We start from the raw sequence: 9,300 nt of genomic DNA on the forward strand, positions 1-9,300 counted from the left end.
CAACATAAAGTTGTGTTTGCTGTGGTAAGAGACTTAACTTTGCAACACTGATAATCTTAAGGAAAGAAAAACATGTTTCCTGGGCTATTTCTGAGAACTGGCTGATCTCAAATATGATCTGTTCTCTGAAAGCAAACAAACAAAAACCACCTCCCCACAAAGCAACAAATCCACCTCTAAGCTTAGAAAGGGACCAACTTCATTTTTTTTTGTGTTTTTCCCATCAGCTGCTTGGTGGTAGAGCTGTGCAGAATAATTTTGAGGAAAAAAAATCTGACACTTCATGTTTTTAGCAAGAATATTAACATGGATCTATGGCTGTGCATTGTATGCCTTCAGTCAGGAAACTGCAAGCACCAAATGTGCCTCTCCTGCAATTAATAGCAAATCAATATTAACAACTACTCTACTTTTATAGGAAACTAATACAGTTGGAACACATCATTATGTTATATTTTTTAATTCTGTTTTTGAGATGTTCACTGCTCAGCATGCTTGGTTACAGAGTGAGCTTGACTTATTTTTGTTGTGATGCCGATACACAAAAAAGCTGATTTATAGATTTGTCTGTCTAAACAACCGACAGCAGATATTTTTGTTTCAAATTCTACTTCATGACCTCTAGTATGTTGATGGGCTGCTGAATTTCTTCTTTTAACACTTCAGTGCTTGAGGAAGAAGCACTGTTTCAGAGAAAAGAAAATGCAGTAATGTACAGTATCAGACAGAAGAGTACTTGCATAACATAAAAAGCACAACATAAATGATTGACTGACTTTTTTAATTACATGCACCTAATGTGTATTTTAAATAAGTTTCTAAGCTTTTTGATCTGGCATTAAAGTCTTTAGGTAGTCCTGCAAATTGTACTGCTTCAATATCTTTGAAAAGACAGTTGAAGTCATATGAATATAGAATTCAAGTATTAGTGAGACTGTAGACATCTTTTTCTATTCTTTCACTATAAGCACTCAAGGTACAGTGTTTAAATCTAACATGTACAGATTTTTGGTTGTCCAATATAACCTAGAAGTGCTAAGAAGATAGCTAATAACTTCCAGTAAGTAACGTAGTATTGCATTTAGTGATGTAGAGGTTGAAGTTCGTTAACAGCTTTAAATAAACTATTATATGACTCATTTGTAAAGCACAGCTACCTATTTAATAGCTTACTTTAAAAGCATTTCTTAAGTTGCAGACCTATAAGATTACAAATGTCACTCATGTTAGCATAATCCACATGCAAGTGATGAAGCCTTTGCTTTGATGTGCTAAATTGGAGGAGGACTAATGGAGCTATGAATATACAATAGAACATATTTAAGTAGTATTCTTGCTTTAGGTAAAACACTTTCTTGAAACCAGAGGCATTTCAGACAATAAAACAGGCTCTAATGGGGATGGTAGGTGTGGAGAGAAGGCTACTGGAAACACTTAGATTTGTCCTTATGTGCAAAAATCACTTTTTTTTAGGAGATCTGTAAAGAAAAACACGTACTTGTTCACCTTTTATCACATGTATTTGCTGCACTGAGGCTGAAATACACCCTCTGCATTTAGTGCTGCTGAAAAGTCATACAAATAATCATTCAGTAAGAGCTTCTCTTGCTTTCAAAAATGAACGTTAAAAAAAGAATCAAAGGAAATACTACTAATCTGAAATCATCCTCGTGAACCTGGATAAAATGCTCTGTCTATACTGCATCTAAACGTCTCAATCATATAAATTGTCACTCTTATTAATGAAACAATTTTGTAAAAAGATTGCCCTGTAAATGGGTTTAATGTTTTTACCTATCCAGCTGTCTAGTTATGAGATTTACGCATCCTGGCAGGCAGTGGGACATTAAGCCCTTCCAAACCAAATTCTGTTTGCAACAAGATACTGTCTTTTCAGTCCTACATGATTTATCTTTAAATATTTTAACAGGTTATGCAGTATCTTATGAAATATAAAATGAGAATGTCTTACCAAAATTAGCTTATGAAATCAAGTCACATCTTTAGAATATTAACCACACTGAGTTTGTCTCCCTTTTTTCCTATTAGTTAACCCTGATAAAATTTGCATCATCTAATATTAGGGTAAATACTAAAAAAAAAAAACCAAACAACTAACTCAGATACTGGCATGGTATGCCTTGGCTATCAAGGGGGTGGAGTCACTGCGCCTTAATATGTTTTAAGGAAAGACTGGACGAGGCACTCAGTGCCATGGTCTAGTTGACATGGTGGTGGTGTTAGGTCATAGGTTGGATTTGATGATCGCAGAGGTCTTTTCCGACCTGATTCTGTGATTTCAAAAGATCATTTAAATTTAAATATTTTATCAAATTATTTGGCTGGTAGTTGTATGTCAAGCGTGAGGCTTTTTGCAAGGATAACAGATAAAATTGAGATTAAGACATTTCATGTGTATAATTTTTTTTTAAGTATTATATTCATTCAGTGGGAAATTATGTGTTCTGGGTCTGATGGCACTGCCAGAGCTTACTGTGTGTGCAGTACCAGATAACCCTTGTTGCTGCTTGTTACTGTTACTACCAGGTGGATGCCTATTGTCAGTCCAGCTAAGCCACAGACAAGCTTATTGCAATTAAATAGCAATTTGTTTCTATGAAACTGCAATTAAAGTATTACTGATCAGCCATTTTAGATTGGCAGTGCTTTGACTGCATGTTAAACAGCGAGGAGCTCTCAATTCATTGCTGCAGTGAGTGGTGAGTAACAGGAAAGTGTAACACCCTCACCTCTGTCCCTTGTCAAGCTGGAAGTGTGAGTCCTCCGTGAAGTGCTCTGATCTCATCACGAACATGCTGAGAGCAATGACAAGTCAGGGCTGATCTCTGTAAGTTGAACTTGCAACTTACAGGACCTGAAGTTATTACTGTTTCTGTTCCTGTATGAGCAGGGATGTGTACGCTTCCTACAGGGGATGTTTTCAACTTCAGATTGATTCTGTTGAGAATGGACAGCAAGTTGTGGGCCGCAAGCCAATAACGTACTGCAGGTCTTGACTTGTTAGAGCTGTGTAAACAGGACTACTATAGCTCCTTAATCACAACTAATAAAAGACTAGAAGAAAGCAATCAATTACCTTATAAATTTGGGGTTTTTTTTTAATAAAAAGCAAAAGTTTATCTGACAAGGTGATTATTTTCACACTTGTACAACAGATGACACAGTTTAAAGCAATCCCATCGGCTTACCTGTGTGCACCGGGGTTTGCTGGTGACTGTTCGCCTGTGACATTCCTGGGAAGCCACAGTGCTCCTGCCCCCAAGCCTTGCAGAACCTACCAGCCACTTCCTGAAGTCCCTGGCCAAGCTTGTACCATTCATGGTTGAAATCTGAAATGTAAATTTTTGGTGCAAATTAAAAACTTGTTTTTAAGAACTCAAAGAGGAATTAACTTTGTAGTGGTAATTGTATTTCTTAATTATCACCACATTTTAACGAAGTCTGAGATGTTAACTTTAGTTCCTGCATTTTTGTACAGTGGAGGCTGTAGACATCCTGGTTCCTCTGCCAGAGGGGATGACATCACACCTGTGGTATGCATGAGATAAGCATTGCTTCATTTAGACACAGGTTCTTGTCTCTAAAGAGATGTTCCTTATGGGAGTGAAATGGCTTGGGTCCTAGTCCTGGAGTGTGACCCATGGGGTAGGTGATTGCTGCAGGGCAAACTGCTGTGTCAGGTGGCACATGGGTAACAAATGCCCGTGCCAGCGGCTGAGCAGCCATACCATACTGCACCATACGATATAACGCGATACGATACAACATGATACATGCCAGCTGTGCAGGCTTTGGGCTCCTGGCAAATGGCAGGTAAAATGCCTGTGCTTAAACCTCAGTGAAAGTGGCCCGGCTGACAGTCAGTAATTCATTCACCCAAGACAGAGTGGTCTTATGCCTAAGCCCAAGACCTGAAAAAGTCCTGCTTACTGGAGACAGACGCTACTGTGTTGGGGAATTTTTTTCCCCTCATCCTCTGTGGGTATTTTTAGCAAGTCAAGTTCTGTTGTTATGTTTCTTTTAACGGTAGTTCTAGCGTTAAGTACACAGAAATGTTTTGGGCATGCAGGACGCTACACAGCTCAGGGGAGGCAATAGGCTGTAAGGTGGTAGCTGGGTGTGTAAGCCTTAGTCCTGCTTGGTGGCTCCCCTGGGGCTTTTTTTGCCCCACTCTCCTCTAGGTTGTCCATTGAAGGCCCCCACAGGAGGGCAATGCTTGAGAAACACTATGTGGGGTTCATGCCCCTGAAGGACTGGTCCTGAAAAGAGCCTGGGCTTTCAAACAGCAAAGCATGTGCCCCCAGGAAGGCTGGAAATTTTAATAGGTGCTAACTTTCAACAAATTTAAGCTTAAACTTCTCTCACTCACTGTTGTAGTAGAGGCCTTGTAGACCATTGTGTCATTTTGTTCCCATGTGTAATATTGCTCATACATTTCTGTGATCATTTTATCCATTTAAATTGGTTCTCTGCTACATTATTCACCTCAGCTTACAAATGCTGAGCTTGAAAATTGAATTTTTTTTTTAATGATCAAAATGTTTAAAAAATACAGCATTTTGCTTTTTAGAATTGTTCTTATTCACTGCTACATATTTAACTTTAAAAAACCCAAACAAAACCAAAAAAACCTCAACAATTTTGTTGAAACAGTCACACAAACCATAGCTTTAAGACCAAAAGGGGGCCTGAGACATTCCTGCCCCAAAAGAATTTTTTTAGAGAGAGTATAGTGGAGAGAAAATTGACATTTTGAAAAAAGTTATTCTTTCTGGTTGGGTCCTGGACCCAGTGAAATGCCCGTGATGAGGGAGCAGTGCTGCTGAGCACAGAGAGATTGGCTGCATGAAAGGAGCCCCCATGGACAGAGCCTGCCCCGGTGCCTTTCTCAACAGCGGTGAGTGGTCCCCTCTGGTGCTCATCCTGTCCTTTGCTCTTAAGGGAGTAGTGCCTGCTGGGCAAGCCAAAGCTCTCTCTTTGCAGCCATGTTCCTCTGCAGCTAAACCAGAGGATGTTTCTTTCTCACATCGTTAGGATATGCTGTTTAATTACATTTTGAAATATCCATATACTTTTCCTCTTAGGGGATCTTACAAGCAAACTTCTTGCTAACAACTTCTGTGGTTCACCATAACCTCTCAGAATAATCATCGCTTCCATTGAACTTATGCCAGTTGTTTTGTTAAACTAAATTGAGAGAACGGGGCCTATATTAATTCTCGAAAGGCAAGAGATTGCCCTGTGATTTGGGGAAATCTTGATTGCTTACAATATGAATAAATGAACAAGGCAGATATTAACTTTACACCTGACTTCAATTTCTTTGAGCAGTGAAGAAATGTCCAGCAGGAGGGTAAAAATCCAGCTAAAACTCATAAGCCAGCCATTAATAGGCTAACTTTATTGTGCTGTAAAATCTTCAGCTGCTTATAGAAAAGAAAAGGGCAACAAATGCAGTATTTGTCTTTTATTCTGAGAAAAAAACCTTAAGATCAAACAGTGCCTAAAATACTGAGCTGATATGCATCCCACTTACATATTTTTGGATATCCTCTAATATGCATTCCACTGATGTATTTGATAGGTAATTATATCAGCCATATCGAGATGCTGATACCAAATAGTGGAAGACTTCAGTGTTTTGCCATAAAGCTTATACCCCTTGTTACTGAACTCTCATCAGATGAGATCTGCAGCAATCATTCAAAAGCTGTAGTTGGTATTTTTGTGCTTATGCCACATTTAAAAATTATTATTCTTGCTTCATCAGTTAGTCTTTTTAGCTGACTTGAAAAAAACCATATTGCAAATGAGCTACTATTCTTATTTGTTGTTTTAAGAAGGGTAAGCACTGAAGTATTCAAATGGAACAGATTATACCTTTAATTACATCCAAACAGGATGCTGAGCTGATTTTTCTATTTTCCATTTAATTGCTATAGTTCAAAAAGATATTGCAAATTTGTAGATGAATTATTTAAGCATAGCCTTCTGGCCTCTGTGTTTGTGGGAGAGACCAAAAGGGGGGGTGGGGGGAAGAAAACTGAATTTAAAAGAGAAAATTGCCACTTCCTTCTTTAAGAAAAAAGCTTGAATAAAACATTTTGGGCAAGTCTTTTAGCTGGATAGATGTTTTGTGCTTTTTGGGAGCATCTTAGGAGTCCATGGAATTTGTTTGTATCCCACCATCCACACTGGGTCCCTCACTCCTGAGGGACTACCTGTCTCATGCCATGGGTAGCAAAGTGCTGTTTCTTCTCTATCCCGCTCATGGGTGACTATGCTGCTTAAAGGATGCGATCCCAACCAGCCACCCTTTGCATGGATGTGCTTGATCTCCATTCTCCTACACACAAAATGACAATAATGAAAGCAAGCACAATTCATCACTTCTTAAACTAAATATATTACCATTTTGTTTGCATGTGTATGTGTATATATCATTCACCGTATATATTTAGGATATGTGCTATGACATTACAGCCAGTGATAAATCCTACTTGCTTACTATATGTGTTATTTGCTGCAACATTAAGCTCAGTAAGACTTTTGTATGTAACTTGTACCAAAACTAAATATATTGTGAAATTGATGCACAGTTGTAAACAAGAGCATAACTTCCTGCTTCAACACAGTCGAAGGTGGCAGCTTGTGTGGCAATTCTTTTGTAAACAATTGCAGACTTTCCAAAGAATAAGCCAGTTAATTAAATTTTTAATGATGTTTTTAGAAAATAGGATTCTTGGGGGGAAAAAACCCAACCTATAACACCAACAAAAAAAGTAAACCTAAAGCTTGTACTGTATAAAGACATGCTGTTGGTGAAAAACTGGATTATGCTGGCCCAGATCTTTTGCTCCCCCTATCCTTTTTTTTTTCTTCTACTGAACTTGTCTGTGTAGAGTGTTTTTTTATAGCTCTACTGTGAATTCAAAGAAAGATGACAGTGGCACAATCTATTTAATTTTTTGGTGGATTATCTTATTTCATTATTTTTAATAGTGCTAAGTATGTGCTACCCACTTACAGAGCTGATACAGTGCATAGCAAAGCTCAAGATGTCCTCTTAAATACACAAAGCTTATGCAAGGCCGTGACACAAGTAGGTTTTAAACGCTGGCAGCGCTGGCAGCTTTGAAGGGCTGATATGATACAGCCTTGCCGACACATCACAGGTTATAGGGAGAGATTCAGGAATAAACTGAACTAACTGGAGTAAGAGTAGTACACAACTTTTATTGATGAAGTTCAGGGGAAAGAGGCACTGGGGGCAGCTGTATTAATCCCATAATAACTTGAAATATAATCAGTACATTGCTGCAGGGATGGCTAGGACGGGAGGGAGGTGGAGGTGTCAGGGTTTAAGTTCACAGGCTTTCCCAGTTCATTAAAAAGTGAATCAATCAGAGAAACAGGCTGGCTTTTCAAAGGGCTGGCAGTTGTGAACGGGCTTCGGACGTTGGGGGGCACACAGATGGTGTGCCCGGCCTCGTGCAGAGGCTGCTGGAGCTCAGCAGCCATCCGTTTGAGGACACGGCTGTGTTTTACCCTGCTCAAGCCAGTAAAATGTGTTATAATGTGCTAGGGGAGATTCTGGCTGGATTTTGAGAACTTAAAAGTCAGGCAGTGTTGGTGCTGTGGGCCATATAAAGGTGACGCTGATAGATGTTTATAAAGGGAAAAAAGTTTTGTTTTATAATTTCTAGAGTGGTGGTTTAACCAGCAGGCAAATGGGCAGAAGGAGTCTGCCTACAGGACCCCTCTTTGTAGGCAGCTGGTATAGTAATTAGCTCATTACTATTAATTTTGCCATCCCTGGACTGATCAGTGATGTATTTAAAAAAAAAAAAGGGCAATTCATATATCTGGATTTGGCATTTCCTCCATCCTTTTGATGAAGCTGGTGTATGTACACAAACCAGGGAACATCCTCGGAGAGTGAGCTTACTTACACCCACAGGCATTTGGAGGTTTAGGACAGAATGCCCTATATTTAAATAGGACTCATGACTTTTTAATTACTGCACGGTACAACAGGGCTCAGTGAGAACACATGGTTGTCCAAACTGGTGTGCTGTGATTGCTCACCAGTGGTATGAGAGCGTGTTTAATCGCTGGTCTGTAGTTCACCTGAGAATCAGCACCCACCACAGGCACAGCTAGGAACACTGACAGACAGGCAGTATTTGCATACGAACCTCAGCCCTGTTTTGGGAAGATGGTATGAAAAGAGCTGTGTCCTATGGATGACTGATACAGGCTGAAAAACACCCATGGTAGAAGGCAGCGGTGTCAGTGTGACCTGATAGCTCCTTAGGGGGAAACATGTCCCTTTGTGGACATCTTTGCTGGAATGCAAGCCCAGATCTTCATCAGCCTCCAACCAGCTCATCCCCTACCCCCTTGCACGGATCCTGCTGTGCTTGCAACAGACTGCCCTCAGGTTAATTAATAGTTCCACTGATTGCTGGAGGAGCTGTGGAGAAGGGGAAAGACATACTTGTCAATATGAGAGTTAAGAGAGGCAGGCTCTTTTTTTGCCACATTTCCTTTTAAATAATTTTTGCTTTCTAAGAAGTTTATAACAATATGAACAACTCAATGGACCTATTATTCAGCCAATATTCAAAGCAAATGTTTGGCAAGGGCAGATTTTAATCCCACCTGCCCCATTTCACTGCACATTACTTTGGGCTAGCAAAAGACTTCTTTGAATATGCTTAGCCACAACCTGAACCTCTCCACATCTCTATGACGTGGTTTAAAGCACAAACTAGGCTGGCTCCACATCTCCTTTCTTGCATTCATAGGTCTTTCCAAGGACTATCCTGAGCTACAGCCCAAGGCCAGTGAGTAGAAAACCTACCTGCTGGTTCAATTTTTAATTTCTTGTTTAGTGTCAGTTTCAACCACTTCCCAAAACTATGTTTTTTCTAAATGTTAGTTTTCTCTTCCACTTTCCTTCATCCCAATGCCTGGCTCAGCCTAACTTGTGTGTCAGTCTGCTTTGAGGACTCATGTTCAAACGGATTCAGCTGGAATGCTAACGTGGCTGGGAGCTGGCACTCATGCAGGGCTTGGGGCAGCTTGTAGTGGCCTGACCTGTTTTTACTGAATCAGTTCCAGTTCAGCAGAAGTGGGTCAGACTACCTTCAGCCACGTTGATCCAGAGCTTCATAAGAACTTGCCACTTTGGCAAACTGGAAATTAATTAAGCTGGAGCATAACCTCAGAAAAGTAGAGATGTCACTGGCATCTCCTCCACACCATAAACACCTC

This window comes from Neopelma chrysocephalum, unplaced genomic scaffold (assembly GCF_003984885.1).
Source record: "Neopelma chrysocephalum unplaced genomic scaffold, ASM398488v2 Primary Assembly neopelma1_97, whole genome shotgun sequence".
NCBI classification, from domain to species: Eukaryota; Metazoa; Chordata; class Aves; order Passeriformes; family Pipridae; genus Neopelma; species Neopelma chrysocephalum.